The 17,357-nt window shown below is 44.4% G+C and overlaps 1 long non-coding RNA gene across 1 annotated transcript in view; it reads right to left on the minus strand.

Moving 5' to 3' along the window:
• Nucleotides 1-14,911, minus strand: part of LOC143842954 (uncharacterized) — a 461,327-nt gene extending 446,416 nt beyond the window's left edge. The window contains exons 1-2 of the long non-coding RNA XR_013233404.1: nucleotides 14,840-14,911; nucleotides 13,056-13,199 (exon numbers count right to left, since the gene is read on the minus strand). This is a non-coding gene — a long non-coding RNA (uncharacterized LOC143842954). The remainder of the gene's footprint in view (nucleotides 1-13,055; nucleotides 13,200-14,839) is intronic.
• Nucleotides 14,912-17,357: the final 2,446 nt, after the last annotated feature.

Raw genomic sequence — 17,357 nt, forward strand, 5'->3', positions numbered from 1 at the left:
TTGAGTTTCAAGCCAACCTTTGCACTCATTTTTATACCATTATTCCCCCTTCAGGGATCGCTGCCTTGTTGTGGCAAGGGGGCTTGCGTAGTTCAGTGAAGCTATGAGCTATACCGTGCAGGGTCACCCAAGACGGACAGGTCATAGCTGAGAGCTCTGACAAAAGGTGATCCACTGGAGAAGGAAATGGCAAACCACTCCAGTATCTTTGCCATGAAAACTCTATGGACAGTTCCAATAGGCATTGTTACCTGTTACCATGTGTTAATTGTATCCTCCCTGTTTCCTGTAAAGCGCCCTGAGCCCTCGGGGAGGGCGTTATATAAATATAATAATAAATTAAATAAATAAATAAATGGAGGAAAATGAGCAGTGGAGATCCATGAGGATCATATGGTACAACTGCTATTTAATTTTTTTTAATTTAATATCGCCCCTCCCCTCCGTGGGCTCAGGATGGTATAAAACCATACCAACACAATAATAAAACAGTATTAATAAATAAAAATACAATAATAAAACCCAGTCTCCCCTCGCCCTCTTAAACACCCTCTGCTGGCTACCCAAACTGGAGATGGTATAAAAATAAGAGTCAAGTAAGAGGAAAAAGGAAGGAGGCCCATTTAGTTTCATACAGCCATGGCCTCAGCCATAAACCTGGTGGAAGACTGCTGTTTTATAGGCCCTACGGAACTTTGGCAGCACTATTAGGGCCTAAATTTCAACTGGCAATTCTTTCCACCAGGCTGAAGTCAGGGCCATAAAAGTCTAGACTCTTATTGAGACCAGGCAAGCATCATTGATAGTTTCAGATAGTTAGGTGGATAGGGAATTGGTTAGAGAACCACACTCAAAGAGTTGTTGTCAATGGTGTTTCATCAGACTGGTGGGAGGTGAGTAGCGGGGTACCTCAGGGCTTGGTGCTCAGCCCGGTACTTTTTAACATATTTATTAATGATCTAGATGAGGGGGGGAAGGGACTAATCATCAAGTTTGCAGATGACACCAAATTGGGAGGACTGGCAAATACTCCGGAAGATAGAGACAGAGTTCAACGAGATCTGAACACAATGGGAAAATGGGCAAATGAGAACAAGATGCAATTTAATAAAGATAAGTGTAAAGTCCTGCATCTGGGTCAGAAAAATGAAAAGCATGCCTACTGGATGGGGGATATGCTTCTAGGTAACACTGTGTGTGAACGAGACCTTGGGGTACTTGTGGATTGAAAACCAAACATGAGCAGGCAGTGTGATGCAGCGGTAAAAAAGGCGAATGCTGTATCAACAGGGGCATCACATCAAAATCACAAGATGTCATAGTCCCATTGTATACAGCACTGGTCAGACCACATCTGGAGTACTGTGTGCAGTTCAGGAGGCCTCACTTCAAGAAGGACGTAGATAAAATTGAAAGGGTACAGAGGAGAGTGACGAAGATGATCTGGAGCCAAGGGACCAAGCCCTATGAAGATAGGATGAGGGACTTGGGAATGTTCAGCCTGGAGAAAAGGAGGTTGAGAGGTGACATGACAGCCCTCTTTAAGTATTTGAAAAGTTATCACTTGGAGGAGGGCAGGATGCTGTTTCTGTTGGCTGCAGAGGAGAGGACACGCAGTAATGGGTTTAAACTTCAAGTACAACGATATAGGCTAGATATCAGGAAAAAAATTTTAACAGTCAGAGTTCAGCAGTGGAATAGGCTGCCTAAGGAGGTGGTGAGCTCCCCCTCACTGGCAGTCTTCAAGCAAAGGTTGGATACACACTTTTCTTGGATGCTTTAGGATGCTTTCGGCTGATCCTGCGTTGAGCAGGGGGTTGGACTAGATGGCCTGTATGGCCCCTTCCAACTCTATGATTCTATGTTTCTATTCTATGATTCTGTGATTGGGGCCACAGATTACAAATTGATGTCAGCAAAGCACAATGCTCTCCAGGAGAGATACACAGGGCCCAGAATGCATGCAGCATAATCGAAAAGCATAAGTGTGTACAAGTCCACCTGGGGCCCCTTCCCTACCCAACATTTACAGGTCCGTCATTAGCCATTTTGAGGGGGGGGGGGTTGAGATTACCATATATGGTAATATCATCCAATAAAAGTTTTTAAAGTACAAAAATATAAAAAATTAATTAACTCCTACCCATATGGGAAACCCTGCTGGGGGATCATTAAAAAAAAAAAACAGGGTTTCATGAAACCCTGGTTGAGAAAGCCTGGCATAGGGCCTTGAAGATCAGTACCAAAATCTTGAACCTAATCTGGAACTCCACTAGTAACTAATACAGCTGCTGGAAGGCAGGTAAAATATAAGCCCTCCATAGGGTTCCCGTGAAGACCCATGCAGCTTTGTTCTGTACCAGCTATAATCTCTGAATAAGGGCCAAGGGTAGCCCAGCATACAGTGAGTCACAGTAATACAACCTGGAGGTAACCATTACATGGATAACTGTGGCTAGGTCTTCTGGTGCCAGATGGTGGGTTTTGCCCCTTTCCCATAATTCTGGAACTTCAGGACACCCAATGAAGTTCATGGACAGACAAAATTAAATATTCCTTTACTGAACAAGTAATTAAATTGTGGTATTCACTGGCAGTGATCACTGTATAGTGAGGACAAAGTAGATAGCTTTAAAAGGCAGTTAGACTGATTCATGAAGGATAGTTTTATCAGTGACTCCTAGCCATGGTGAGTAAAGGAAACCTCCATATACAGAGTTGGCAAACCAACTCTGGTTTTCCAACTCTACACCAAACACAGCCAGTTATGAGTAGGGAAGGGAAAAGTTGGGTAGGGTTAGGAGTGCAGACTTCTAATCTGGCATGCCAGGTTTGATTATGCGCTCCCCCACATGCAACCAGCTGGGTGACCTTGGGCTCGCCACAGCACTGATAAAACTGTTCTGACCTAGCAGTGATATCAGGGCTCTCTCAGTCTCACCCACCCCACAGGGTGTCTGTTGTGGGGGGAGGAATGAGAAGGCGACTGTAAGCCGCTTTGAGCCTCCTTTGGGTAGGGAAAAGCAGCATATAAGAACCAACTCCTCGTCTTCGTCTTCTTCTACCAGTGTTGAATGAAAGGCCATAGCATTGTAGTTTTGTAGGTGCTCCTAAAGGCCATTAAAGAAGAAGCTTTACAGACATTATCTGAAAGATTATTCAACAGAAGCACAGAGGCAAACTAAAAGGCTAATCTCCCTGCAAACACCAAATGAACAACCTTGGATGAAGGGACATTAAAGGTCATACTGGGAAGATGCTACTTTTAAGGTGCTACAATAGACTAACTCAGCTATTTCTCCAGAGTTATGCCAAAAGAGGCAGCCCTTCAATATGTGGGCACTGAGTATAACACCTTATTAGTAGCTATGAACATCCTGAGTATGAATTAAATCAATTGACAGTACTGCTGTTTTAACACAGATATTATATACTTTAAAGGTCTCAAAGCTATATGTAAACACTGTGACTGCTGAAGTTTCCAAGCTGTCTATTATATAAATATTACATAACATTACCATGCATAGTAGCATGATATTTAGGTTGCATTCAGACATTAAGAGAAGCAACAATTAAATTAAATCAGGCATGAACAGTTTGTTGTTGAGCTAGCAAACCCCTGTCCTCCGCCTATGTCCCTCCTTCTCTAGAGCTTGCTTTAACACTTCTCATTTTAACCCAGCTGAAATTGCAGTGCTCATGACATACAAATACAGCTGCCCTGGTGAACTGGAGTATATTCTCCACATACAAAACCCAACATTTCAATCCTTGCTTAAATATCAGTTTAAAGCCCCCAGTTTCTGTGGAGTAAATTCACTAAGAAACCTACATTTAAACATCATGATTAACTGGACATGAATCAAGAAGTATTCAAACAAGCACCATATTCTAATGGAAGAGAAACATGGAAGACATGGATGTGGCAAGAAACTGTTCTGGGGCCCATCTGAAGTTCAGTTAAAGCCTGTTTGTAACATCTTGACCATTTCTGCACGGAGGGGTAAAATGCAAGTGGGATGGGAGACACCTCCTGTGTTTTCCCTCTGCCCTGTCGTGGCTTTTTGTCTCCTGACAAGGCTGCAAGAGAAAGCAAAATGAACTTCTTCCTCCACTCCTTGGCTTGTCAACCACAGCAAACCACCAATCATAGCACAGCAGTTCTCTCATGGATTCAAACTTTCTCCCCCCTCCCCGAGCCCCCAAATTATTTTTTTAAAGACACTTCTGCGTTGCTAGGCAGTAATGCGACAAAACAGATGCATTTTTAATTTTTAAAAATCAACACTGCCACATTGCTATAGAGAAACACCAGAACGATACAGCATCCCCCCCCCCCCGAGATTCGTGTTCTTTTGGACTATTTCTGTCTGGGTGGATTTCTGAGATGCTGAACATGGTCCCTGGAGCCCAGAAAGTCAAGAACCAGGAACAAAGTAAAGGAGTCAAGCCAAAGGAATCAGGAATCAACTTAGAAGAGCTTCACCGCAGTGACCAGGAACATGTCTAGGCAGACGGAAAAGGAATGCACATGTTGCACCCATGGAGAGACTGGTCCCAAGCCTCTCCTTAAGTATAGCTGACTGGGTGGAGTACCCTTTAGCTGGAGGGCTTATAGCTGGTTATAGTCCTCATCTGAGGAAGGAACTTCAACTGATCTTCTGACAGCTGTCAGATCTGAACGCCATTGCTACCACTCTGGCAAGTCCTACAGGTTAGATGGGGCCTTCCCTCCAGGTGTCAAGGGTGCTGGCAAGTAAGGCTAGATAGGAGCCTGGCTGGGACCAAGCTGCTCATCATCCAGAGGATAAGGCTGCCCCCGATCCCTAATGCAATCCTTAATGGCACGGTCTACAGAAGGCTCCAGGAGTGTGCTTGGCCTGGGTAGTGCACCTGCATTGGCTACAACCTCTGAAGCACCCTCTGGCAGCTCAACAGAAGGTGCAGCAGGCATGGGCATGACGGGTAGCCATGTTGAAAATGTCTTTTGTGGGCTCTTGGAAACTTAGTTGGCATTTTCTGCTAGAGGATGAACTGCTGCCTCCTGTTTGTTTGAAATGCCATCTTCCCCTTTAGGAGTTTCGTCGAAACCTTGAAGATCTCTTGGGAGGGAAAATGCTTCTTGAGTTTGACATTGTTCTTTCTGGAGGACAAGTCTCATGCCCCAGTTAGAGGCACCACCACTCAGAGGCATGCAGGTGTCCAAGGAAGACTCAGATGTGGAATCTGAGTGTATCTAAAGGTAGACTCCGAGGTTAGAGAGCTGGTAGAGGATCAAGACCCATCAGGATCAGAAGACTCAGTGCAGCTGGGTCCTAGCCATGAGCCTACCCCGTCCAGCATGCCAGTAGCACCAGAACCTGCCATGCCATCTATATCCAGCATGGACAGACCCCCAGAATGGCAGCAATGGTGCAGGTAAGCTGGCTTGACAGCACACTGGTGGAGTACATGGTTGGCAGCTCACTGTTAAGCTAGATGGAAAACAGCTGAGGATCCTCCCTCTGATGAAAATTGAGTACAGCTGAAAGTACTTAGGAAGGGTGGCAAAACTGTATTTAAACGATGATGGGACCTTGAGATCCTTATAGGTGCAACATTCGCATTCCCTGCTTGTCCACCTGGATTCCTGTCTCAACACAACAAAGCTCTGCTGGTTTGAACTCCCGACTACAACCTCAGCTTATTCTTTGGAACTGTGACCCCATTTATCTCTGTCTCTGATAACCCAACTCCTCTGCCTTTGTTTCTGTGACCTGCCCCAACTAACCTGCTTTGGCATTCCACTCTCTGTCTACCTCCCCGGCTCCATGATTGACTCCCCTGTAATGACTTCTGGTTTGCTTTCTGGGCTGGTCCTTGCCTACTGACACAGTTTGTGCCCTTCTGTGTGACCATGTTCTTGGACAATGTTTTGGGCTGTGGTCTCCGGCCACAGGTGCACTGATGTGAATTAGGTGTGGGCCGGTGGGATTGCACAGCAAGATTTTCTTCTTATCTTTATCTGGTTACAGTCCACAAGTGGCAACTTAAAATGTTCAGACGCCCCCAGAAGTAGTATATAATGCTCGACAATATTAGGATGGCTGGATTTGGGTTTAGTAGGGGACTTCTATTCCACTTGCACTACTTTGCTAAAGACTGCTGGAAAAGGCATCCCTGGGAGGAATAACTCTGCTTTTGGAAAGGCTCTATCAGATTTTGCAGATTTGCTGGGTTCTGGAGTTTCCATCTCCTTACTTACTATTGGTATCACTAAGATATGCAGCATTTTGGGAAGTATTTTGTGAAAAATATCTGGGGAAGGGGAGAGCCTGGTCTGCATTGTAGTGTCCTGAGATTCTCCCTCAGTCTGAGGGTTCTTCTTCTTTAGTTAAGGAGGACTCTGAACACTCTGAGTCCTGATTTTTCCTACTCAGGAAATGACTAGATTCTCTACTGAATCAGGTTTTTGGTTCTAACCGCCTATTCATGGGAGGCCTGAACCAGGGAGGAAGGGAGATCCATACTGGAAGCCATGTTGTCTAGCAGAGAGGTCTCTGATAGGCCTACATTTGTCACCATTTTCTTCCTGCCTTTCCTATCATCCCTATTTCTTTATTTAGAGATTTTTAGGCCACCCCTCTCCAAAGGAGACTCGGAGCACCTTACATCAATCTATAAAATAGATCAAAAACAAATTTATATAAACTAGGAGACATGCTAAAAACCAATTTCCATAATTCCTACTGCAACTGTTTTGTCCCAAAAATATCCTAACAAGCCAGGCAAACAAATTATGATGTGCTACTGTGTAGCCTGGCTCGAGATGGGGGCCAACAATCTGGGCAGGAACTCAGATGTGGGGTATGCAGTAGGCTTGAGTAGATGTTAGAGATGTGGCCCTGGGTCTCCCCTAAATGCCTGGTGTTTTTTAGGCCCTTTGGAACTTTAGGAGTTCTGTAAGGTCCCATGTCACTGCCGACAGCTCATTCCACCAGGGCTAAAAAGGCCTTCACTCTTGTCGAGACCAGGCACACCTCTCTGGAGCCAGGGATTGTCAGCAAATTTGAATTTGGTTAGCAGAAAGCTCTTCAGAGGGACAAATATGAAGAGGGGGGTCCTCAGGTATGCAGGTCCCAGACCACATAAGGCTTTAAAGGTTAAAACCAGCAGCTTAAATCTGATCCAGAACTGAACTGGCAACCAATGCAGCTTCTAGAGAACAAGTCAAATATGGGTTGTCCACTGGGTCCTCATAAGCAGGGGTAGTCAACCTGTGGTCCTCCAGATGTCCATGGACTACAATTCCCATGAGCCCCTGCCAGTGTACAGTGTACATGGTACATCTGTAGTCCATTGTAGTCCATGGACATCTAGAGGACCACAGGTTGACTACCCCTGCTCATAAGGACCTAGGCAGCTGCATTCTGTACCAACTGTAATTTTCAGATCAAGGATACGGGAAGAACCACAAATTACAGTAGTCTAGCCTGGAGGTGACCCTCACATGGATCAACATGACTAATGTTCTGGGGCCAGATAGGGTGCTAGTAGCTTTGCCTGGCATAGGTGGGCAAATATCTGGTGAGCTACCTTAGTGACCTGCGCCTCCATATTAAAATAGAAAAGGCCCCAACCAAGCCCTATGAGGAAAAGCTGAGGGATTTGAGAATGTTCAGTTTGAAGAATAGGAGGTTGAGAGGGGACACAATTGCTGAGAGGGGACACAATTTGAAAGGTTATCATTAAGAGGAAGACAGGGAAATGTTTCTATTGGCAAAAGAGGATAGGACCCACAGTAATGGGTTTAAGGTATGTGTAGAATGGTACCAGCTAGATATCTGGGGAGGGGGATTTCACAGACTAGTTCACCAGTGGAATCGACCATCCAAGGAGGTGGTAATCACCCCTTACTGGCAATCTTCAAACAGCAGATGGACAGATGCTTATCATGGATGTTTTAGGCTGACCCTGCACTGAGCAGGGGTTAGACTAGATGGCCTGTATGATCCCTTCCAACTCTATGATTCTAAGATTTTACCCAGAAGCAGATCAATGGCAGCCTGGGAGCATGCGGCCATGATTAGGAAAAATGGCAAGCCAATGTAGAAGAAAAAAGGAGTTATCCTCTCTCCTTTAACATGCTTGCACCTCCATAAAACACTTGAGAATTGTTTTGTTTTGTTTTTGTAGCAATCGCTGTACTCTGGAAAAGCAATGGAGATCACGTCCTGCTGCTTAAGGCAAGTGGGGCGAAAGAATCCCCTCCTATACCAGGTATTGCAAAAGTTCAGCAACCCTGTCTGTAAAAAGGAGCTTCATCTCAGGCATTTTGACTATCCTACATGGGACCACTGGATTTCACAAACAGGCAGTTTTCACAGTAGGTGGTAAGCACTGGACTACCGCTCGGTAGTAGGTCCAGTGTATTTTAACTTGTTCATTAATAGAGGAAAGGGAAGGCGAATGTAAGCTGCTTTGAGACTCCTTCTGGTAGAGAAAAGTGGCATATAAGAACCAATTCTTCTTCTTTTTCTTCTTCTTTGAATCATAGAATAATAGAGTTGGAAGGACCTCCTGGGACCTCCTAGTCCAACCCCCTGCACTGTGCAGGACACTCACAACCCTATTTCTCATCCACTGTAATCTGCCACCCCCTTATGCCTTCACAGAATCAGCCTTTCTGTCAGATGGCGATCCAGCCTCTGTTTAAAGATTTCCAAAGATGGAGAACCCACCACCTCCCAAGGATGCCTGAGAAACTGCTCTGTCAGGAACTTCTTCCATATGTTGAAATGGAATTTCTTTTGCATTAATTTCATCCCATTGGTTCTGGTCCATCCCTCCAGGGCAAGAGAGAACAACTCTGCTCCATCCTCTTTATGGCAGCCTTTTAAATACTTGAAGATGGTTATCAAAGCCCCTATCAGTCGTCTCCTCTCCAGGCTAAACAGACAAAGCTCCCCCAACCTTTCTTCATATGTCTTGGTCTCCAAACTCCTCACCATCTTTGTTGCCCTCCTCTGGACACACTCCAGTTTGTCTACATCCCTCCTCAACTGGGGTGCCCAAAACTGAACACAGTACTCCAAGTGAGGCCAAACCAGAGCAGAGTAAAGCAGTACCATCACCTCCCATGATCTGGACACGATACTCCGTTTGATACAGCCCAAAATCCCATTTGCCTTTTTAGCCACCGAGTCACACTGTTGACTCATGTTCAACGTGTGGTCTACTAAGACTCATAGATCCTTTTCACGCTTGCTACTGCCAAGACAAGTCTCCCCCATCCTATATGGTGTATTTGGTTTTTCCTACCTGATTGCAGAACTTTGCATTTGTCCCTATTGAACTTCATTTTATTCAGTTTAGCCCACTTTAGCCCACTTCTCAAGCCTATCAAGATCATCCTGTATTCTGTTTCTGTCTTCGGTTATGTTCACTACCCCTCCCAGCTTAGTATTATCTGCAAATTTAATAAGTATTCCTTCTAAACCCTCATCCAAATCATTTATAAATATGTTGAACAATTCTTCTTCTTCTTCCTCTTCTTCCTCTTCCTCTTCTTCTAAAACACCCCAAATGGGTTGCATCTGGTCAGTGATAGATTTGTTAATCATTGACATTAACTCGTCTGAAGAAGAAAGATGCCCTTCAGGCCTTATTGTATACAGTCATGGTAGCAGTTCTGGTCACCGCCATTTGGGCCTCCTCAACAGGTGAATCATGTATCACTGCTGAGACAAGATGGCTGCCAGGCCTCTTGGTTGCATCGGGAGAATGGTGCTCTACTGCATCATTCAATTTGGTGCGCTTTTTCTTGCACCCACCATTCTCTGTTCTGAACAGATGCAGGGCAGCCTGTGAAGGCATGCCTGCCAGCCCTGGGAGCTGTTGACTGCATTCAATAAAGAAAGCAGAAAGATTGTCCTCAGACAAAAAATCAACACTTGGATGTCATCATGAGTGTGATTAAACGTTCTGTCTGGAACGTAGATGTCCACTGTGGGCGAAGGTCTGCTAAAATCTCTTCAAAAAGAGAAGAAAATATAGAAAAAACTCCACTAGAACTCTAACTCTACTAGAACTCCACTAAGTCGCTGTGGCATTATACCCTACTGTACACCCTACTATAATTTCCCTACAAACTCTGCCTTCCCAAGGCTCCACTGCCAAATCTCCCAGAATTTCCCAATCTGGAAATAGCAACCCTAGATCATAGTGATAAATTTGAAAATAAAGTAACAAAAATACATGAAAGTAGAGGAAAGAAGGAAGACAATTCTTCGAATTATGAAGTTTTTGTATCTAGATTTTTCAAGAATTGCCTCTCGTTTCTATTTTCAAAACTAAGTAAAATATATACCATTTTGGGTTGACAGCTGATAACTTCAAGGATCTGCTAAAGTATTCTGATTGTAGTCTTATGGTTTGTGATATATTTTCCAGTATGACCAACAGTGCTATATAAATGACCTATCCTTTATTTAGAGAATTGTATGAAATTGGCCATTGAAAGAAACTGGCAACAACCTGCGGATGATGAGTAAGTTTGAAAGAAGGTCTACCCATTTAGCCTTAAAAGTGCTTTTGCCAGGTTTGAAGCTGTTAACCATGACAAAATTACACTACTGTTTCCCTTGATCTGTTCATAACAGGAAGTTACAGCCCCATCTATAGCAAATAGATGTTGCTTTTCTGAAACAGTAAATTGACTTGTCATGGAAACCAGATATATTTTCCTTCTATCCCAGTTAACATTTTTCTTGCTCTGTGATTCATCTATATATATTTTTTGTTTTCTTTATCCCCTCAGATCTATATTTATCATTTCTGGCCCCTTCTTGTATTTATGTTAATTCCTATCTCTTTGTCTGTGACCTCCCATTTCCCCTCTACCACCCATGACCACTTTTCCCTTGCCTTTCTCTTTTTGTTCCAGATACATTACCACTGGATTTTTAGTGAATGCACACTCTAATGGTGTTTCCCCTGCTGAGCTCTGAACAAATACGACTGACCACCGGAGCAATCTGTGTAAACTTAATATCACGTGCCAGTTCCAGATGGACAAGCTGAGTTGTTTGATTGCTGGAGATTATCACAAAATGAGGGTGAATTATAGCTCTGCTACATGATTGTGAGTATTCTTAATAATACAGTGTCATGTATTAATAACAGTGTCTCACACATAACAAAAGCAATAGCTGAAGGTACATCTGTGGTTCCATTATGAAGTTGTTTTTGCATGGCTCTGAGTATAAGTTATAGGACAAGGCCACTTCCAGCTCTCATGCTTCAATTTTACACATAGAATCAGTGGGAGCTATCTTGAGGTGCTGTTTATTTAGGGTTACACTCACACTGCGCTACATGCTGTGAATCTGGATAACAACTGAGCATTCGTTTGTGGTAGTGATGGGTGGGCTTCCTCCAGACTGATTCATTTATGGTCTTTACTTAACAATCTCCTTTTCTGGAAAAAGATCTGTTTCTTGTCCTCTCTTGATTTTTCATATTGGCTCTTGCATACTGATGGCACCTTATATTGCTTATCATGACGATGCATGTAAGGATTTTAATCAAGCTCATGGTTGGTTATAAGTCTGCATTGCAGCTGATTAAACTGTTGTATCAGACAAAAGATAATTTTTAATCTTGGATTTGCTACTTAAATTGCATAGTGTTGTAGGACAAGGATTTTCACACTTGCTGAAACGTATTGAAAGAGAATGTAATTGTAATGAATTGAGTAGAAGAGTGGTTTATAACTGCAAATAATCTACAATTGTTGCATATTAAATAATGAGAAACGGGGTGGATTGGACTGGCTCTCCGGTTTGACCACCCGGGCCCATGCAGCTGGCAGTTGAGGAGAAATAAAACCAGCCCAACATGAGCCACGGGAAGCAGTGTCACAGTGAAGCTGTATGATGCAGCTGCTGCCAGCCTCCCTTAGGTTTCTTGTCCTTGCCAAATTGTTCTCATCAGAAATTATCCTTGAGTGGTAGTGTCAGCCGTGAGTGATCACGGATGGGACAAGTCAGGGATGGGTGACAAGTCAAGGGAGACAGGCAGTAGCCACTTCATTGCCACGTTGGTAATCCTTGCCCACCTAGCCCCATTGGCAATTGCCATTTCCCCAGCTTCCAGGTGTTCCTGTGACTCATAAATAAATCATGCTCCCACAATGCCAAGGAGCTGTTCAGAGAAAGGCAGCATACAAAAAGATAAAATATGGAACTTCCAGTACACATGAAGAAGTTAGTTCTTATATGCCGCTTTTCTCTACCCAAAGGAGTCTCAAAGCGGCTTACAATCACCTTCCCTTTTACTCCCCACAATAGACACCCTGTGAGGTAGGTGAGGCTGAGAGAGCCCTGGCATCACTGCTTGGTCAGAACAACTTTATCAGTACTGTGGTGAGCCCAAGGTCACCGAGCTGGCTGCATGTGGGGAAGCGGGAAATCAAACCCGGCTCACCAGATTAGAGGTCTGCGCTCCTAACCAGTACACCAAGCTGGCTTTTTCAACATGTGAGCCAAAGACCTCATGGAGGCCATAAGGATTTTGTAACGCATGAATCAGCTTTGGTAGTAGATACCCTGTTGAGAGAATATAACTTGACTAGAAATAGGTTATCCGATTAATTTTACGTTGCCTTGTGTATGGATTAATTTCAGAAGGCAAAGGAAAACAGGTTGCACTTACCTGTAGCTGTTGTTCATCATTGTCTTCAGTGCAGGCACACATGGGACCAGGCACACACAGAGCCACCTGCAGAGACTTGTTTTGCAGGCTTCCAGTGTTTTCTAGACTTTTTGGAATGTTCCCCCTCCCTTCTGAGCACTTACCTAAATGCCCACATGACCAAGGTGGGAAAGGGCTACTCCCTCAGTTATCTTCTTACACTGTGAAACTGTGCCCCCTAAACTATAACCCCAGCCAACAATGAGGAAGGAGAGAGGGATGTGTGCCTGCACTGAAGACACTAAATGAACAATAGTTACAGGTAAGTGCAACTCTGTTTTCATTAGTGCAGTCCCACATGGGAATGTAATAAGATCACTTACCAGAGATGGATGTGGGTGGTGATCAGAAAAATGATTGCAAAATTGCTCTCCCAATCACTGCATCTTCCCAATCTAGTCCATGTCAATCCAGTGGTGTTTGTTGAATGTGGACAGTGAAGACCATGTTGCTGCTCTGCAGATATCCTGGAAGTCAATACTTGAGTTGAAGGCAGTAAAGGAGACTTAAGCTCTCAGAGAATGTGCCTTGATTGGTAGTGAACAGTCAATCTTCACCATGTCATATTCTATGTAGACAGCAATTACCACCAACCTAGACACAGTCTGAGATGAGACTACTCTCCCGTTGTTTTGTCCAGTAAAACATATCAACAAGTTCTTGTGTTTCCTAAAATTGTGTTTGTTTGTTTTTTAAAATAACAATGCTGTTCTATTGTCAAATGTGTAAAGAGCCTTCTCTGCATTTCATTGGTGTTCTATGAAAAAGAGAGCCCTGAGAGATGTGGAATCTGGAAACTACCTTTGGAATGAACCTTAAACTTGGGGGTAGAATGACCTTATCCTGATGAAACTTTGTGAAGGGGCAGTCAAACTGGAGAGCCCTGAGTGCCCTTATTTTCCTGGCTGAGGTAATTGCAACCAGGAAACAAAGAACAGGGGGGAGAAAAGTCTTAGCCTAACTCCACTAATGTGGCTATAGTTAGTGAAAGGTGGTTCTTAAGAGAAATCCACAAAGAGCCATTCACTTAAGCCACACATTCATAAGTACCGTGGTTCTGTGGCCAACCTAAAGGGCAACACATTGTATTCATATACAACACATTGTATTCAAGTCATATGAAGATAGGTTGAGGGACTTGGGAATGTTCAGCCTGGAGAAAAGGTGGTTGAGAGGGGACATGATAGCCCTCTTTAAGTATTTGAAAGTTTGTCACTTGGAGGAGGGCAGGATGCTGTTCCCATTGGCTGCAGAGATAAGGACGTGCAGTAATGGGTTTAAACTACAACTATATAGGCTAGATATCAGGGGGAAAAATTTCACAGTCAAGAGTAGTTCAGCAGTGGAATAGGCTGCCTAAGGAGGTGGTGAGCTCCCCCTCACTGGAAGTCTTCAAGCAAAGGTTGGATACACTTTTCTTGGATGCTTTAGGATGCTTTCGGCTGATCCTGCGTTGAGCAGGAGGTTGGACTAGATGGCCTGTATGGCCCCTTCCAACTCTATGATTCTATGATTCTATAATGAGCAAGGCTGGTTTATCCATGTTGCACATGCTACAGGCCCCACACCTCCAGAGGCCCTGCACAGTGCCTTCACTCCCATGGATCAGAACCATAGCCTCTATCTTCCCACTTTTTCTCTCTTTGAGAGCTCTATCCTCCCCCCTTTCTCTCAGAATGATACCCCTTTCCACTGTATGAGATCCCTCTGCCTCCAGTCTGATTGCTCCCAGTATTCTCCTAGGGGCCCACGAATCCTTCAATTGGCTCTGGTGCTATGGGCCCCACAAACCCTTAAACCACTCCTGATAAGGTGAGCTGTTGCACTAAAGTCTAAGAAACCTCTTACATCTCTCATAAATTGTTGTGTGAAAATATGCATCTTTGAGATCAAGGATTGCAAACCAAATGTTAATGCTGAGCAGAGGAAGCACATCTGCCAAGGATAACATTATAAGTCTCCTAACCATAACTCAAAGCATAAGATTTTTAAATTACTGGAAGTATTCTACAATACATATACACCTGCCACCTTATAAGCAAGTTAGGTTTCACAGCTTCACCAGCTTTCAGAGGCTCTAAACAACCTGCACACTTAGCTTGCTTACCTGTTTTAGTCAGATTCTCATATAAAGCAACAGAAGGAGCAACAAGGTATCTGGGGAGAGGCAATCTTCTCTGCTTTGAAAGAAAAGAGATAGAGTCCATGAGGGTCAAACTAGAGGTGATAATGGCAGTCACATTTGCTATTCATAAATCTGCTCCATTCACATATAAAGGAGACATGGATTTTAACATAAAATGAATATTAGTATTTAACATTCATCCTTATTCTACCTTCCTCCTCCATCATCCCACATTTTCTGATCTAGCCAAGCCTCAATACTGGAAGTGAGTTGGCTTGGGGGTGGGGAGTGTCTGAGATGACAGTCTGTATGCAAGTAAAATGAGATGAGAGAAGAAAGATGTGGTTGGGAAATGTTTTATCCTGACAGAACTGCTGTAGTCATCTAAAAGCACCTTAGAAAGAAACTGGAGAAGAATAACCATATGAAAGAAAAATACTTTGTTATTTCTAAGGATGGGAGAGAGAAAATAAAGCAAGCCCATTTTTATCAGACACAGAATCTCTGAGTTAGTCGAGAGTGAATATGGCCCTCAGTTTCTGCCTCTAAAGACACTGGAATTTCATTAGCTACCCCTGTCCAAAAGAGATACAGTGCTGTAGAGCAGTGGTCCCCAACCCCCGGTCCTGGGACTGGTCCCAGTCTGTAGATCAGTCGGGACCGGGCCGCAGATCCTCCTTGTCCTTTTCCCAGCTGCTCCCTCGGGGGCTGCCCTGCCACTCTGCCACCAGCTCACCTTTCGTGCTCTCCAGCGGCTGCCATGGCTGGGGCTCCCCCTTGGCATGGCACTGCGCAGCTGCTGCTGGTAGCGCCCCCCAGTGGGTGGCGGGAAGTAAGGAGCGCCGGTGGGAAAGCAAGTGGAGCAGGGACTCAGGCACCAGCGGTGACGTCTCTCGCCAAAAGACTACCCCCCCGGGCCTCAGTAAAATTGTCAAGTGTTGACCGGTCCCCGGTGATAAAAAGGTTGGGGATTACTGCTGTAGAGTTGCTGGGCCAACATATACAGACAGCTTTGCCACCAGACTCAAGTTTACAAAAAAGAAAAATTCCAAGACAATGACTACGAGATGGTATTTTCCTGAGAAATGAGAATATCTAGAACAGGTGTGGCCAATGGCTCTCTAGATGTTCATGGTCTACAATTCCCATTATGCCCGTCAAGCACCAAACCGGCAGGGGCTGATGGGAATTGTAGTCCATTTACATCTGGAAAGCCACTATTTGGCCACCCCTAATCTATATAGTTATTTAAGTCTGTTTAATACAGTTGTATTCTACTTTCTGTTACTGGCAAGTGTTGGGAGTCTCTACACTCAGTTTATAATTGCCAAATCAAGAACACACTAAGGGAGCCTTTCTCAACCTTTTTCTGTTGAAAACCTTCAGAAACAATTGTGAGTCTTTGAGAAACCCCTGAAGTCATGCAATCATTCAGAACATGGTTGGGAAGCATAACTGTGTACATACACACCTGGGGTCCCTCCCCTTCCCACCCCCTCCAGGCCCATTACTGGCCATTGAGGGGTGGGGCAGGACAACATGACCATATATCAGGAGAGGACAAAGTGTGGCTTTTCAGACATCTATGGACATGCTGGCAGGGGCTAATAGGAATTGTAGTCCACAGACATTTGGAGAGCCACAGTTTGGCCATTTGATTTATATACTGTGCCTTACTGTGACATCTCGGATCAGTGTGCGTCATATCACCTGATAAATGATTAACTCCCACCCATTCAGGAAACCCTTCCAAGGCCATCAAGAAACCCTAGAGTTTTACAAAACCATGGTAAAGAAAGTCTTTCCCCTTCCCAAACCCTGCCCTCCCCATTCTGCACCTCTCCAACACCTCCAGGAAGTCTCTGTCATGGCCGTGCCATCTTCTCCAGGGCTCCACTGGAGATTTATAGCCAATAAGCCCTGCATTGGGGGATTCGTCTGTCTTTCCCACCTTTCCTGTTGTAAAAACCATCTGGTGGACTGCAGTCTTTGAAGTCAGCCCTTGTGTGATGTGCAAATGGACCCTTTCCCTGGAATGTCCTGTCAGTTGCAAATCAGGCCCTTAGGACATAATTGCCTGCACCTTTGATTACCTTGATCACCAACAGCCTCCGCTCTACAAAACAAATCAGAGTCCAGTGGCACTTTTAAGACCAACAAAGATTAATTCAAGGCGTGAGTTTCCGAATGCAAGCACTGGAAAGCTCACGCCTTGAATAAATCTTTGTTGGTCTTAAAGGTTCACTGGACTCTGATTTTGTTTTGTTGTGCTGCTTCAGACCAACACAGCTGCCCACTTGAATTTAGCCTCTGCTCTGTTAGAAGTAGAAATGTTCAGATTCTCCAGTTACCTGCTTGCCTGCCTAAGATAATTCTGCCAAGGCTCTCAGGGGGGCTGTTTTGTCTCATGAGCAGTTGTTAAACTTAAGTGTGGGAACCCTTCCCTGCCAGCTCCTGGCTTTTGGCATAAAAGGCCCAAAAGCTCTTTGCCCTGCCTCCA

The sequence above is a fragment of the Paroedura picta genome, chromosome 8 (assembly GCF_049243985.1).
Source record: "Paroedura picta isolate Pp20150507F chromosome 8, Ppicta_v3.0, whole genome shotgun sequence".
NCBI classification, from domain to species: Eukaryota; Metazoa; Chordata; class Lepidosauria; order Squamata; family Gekkonidae; genus Paroedura; species Paroedura picta.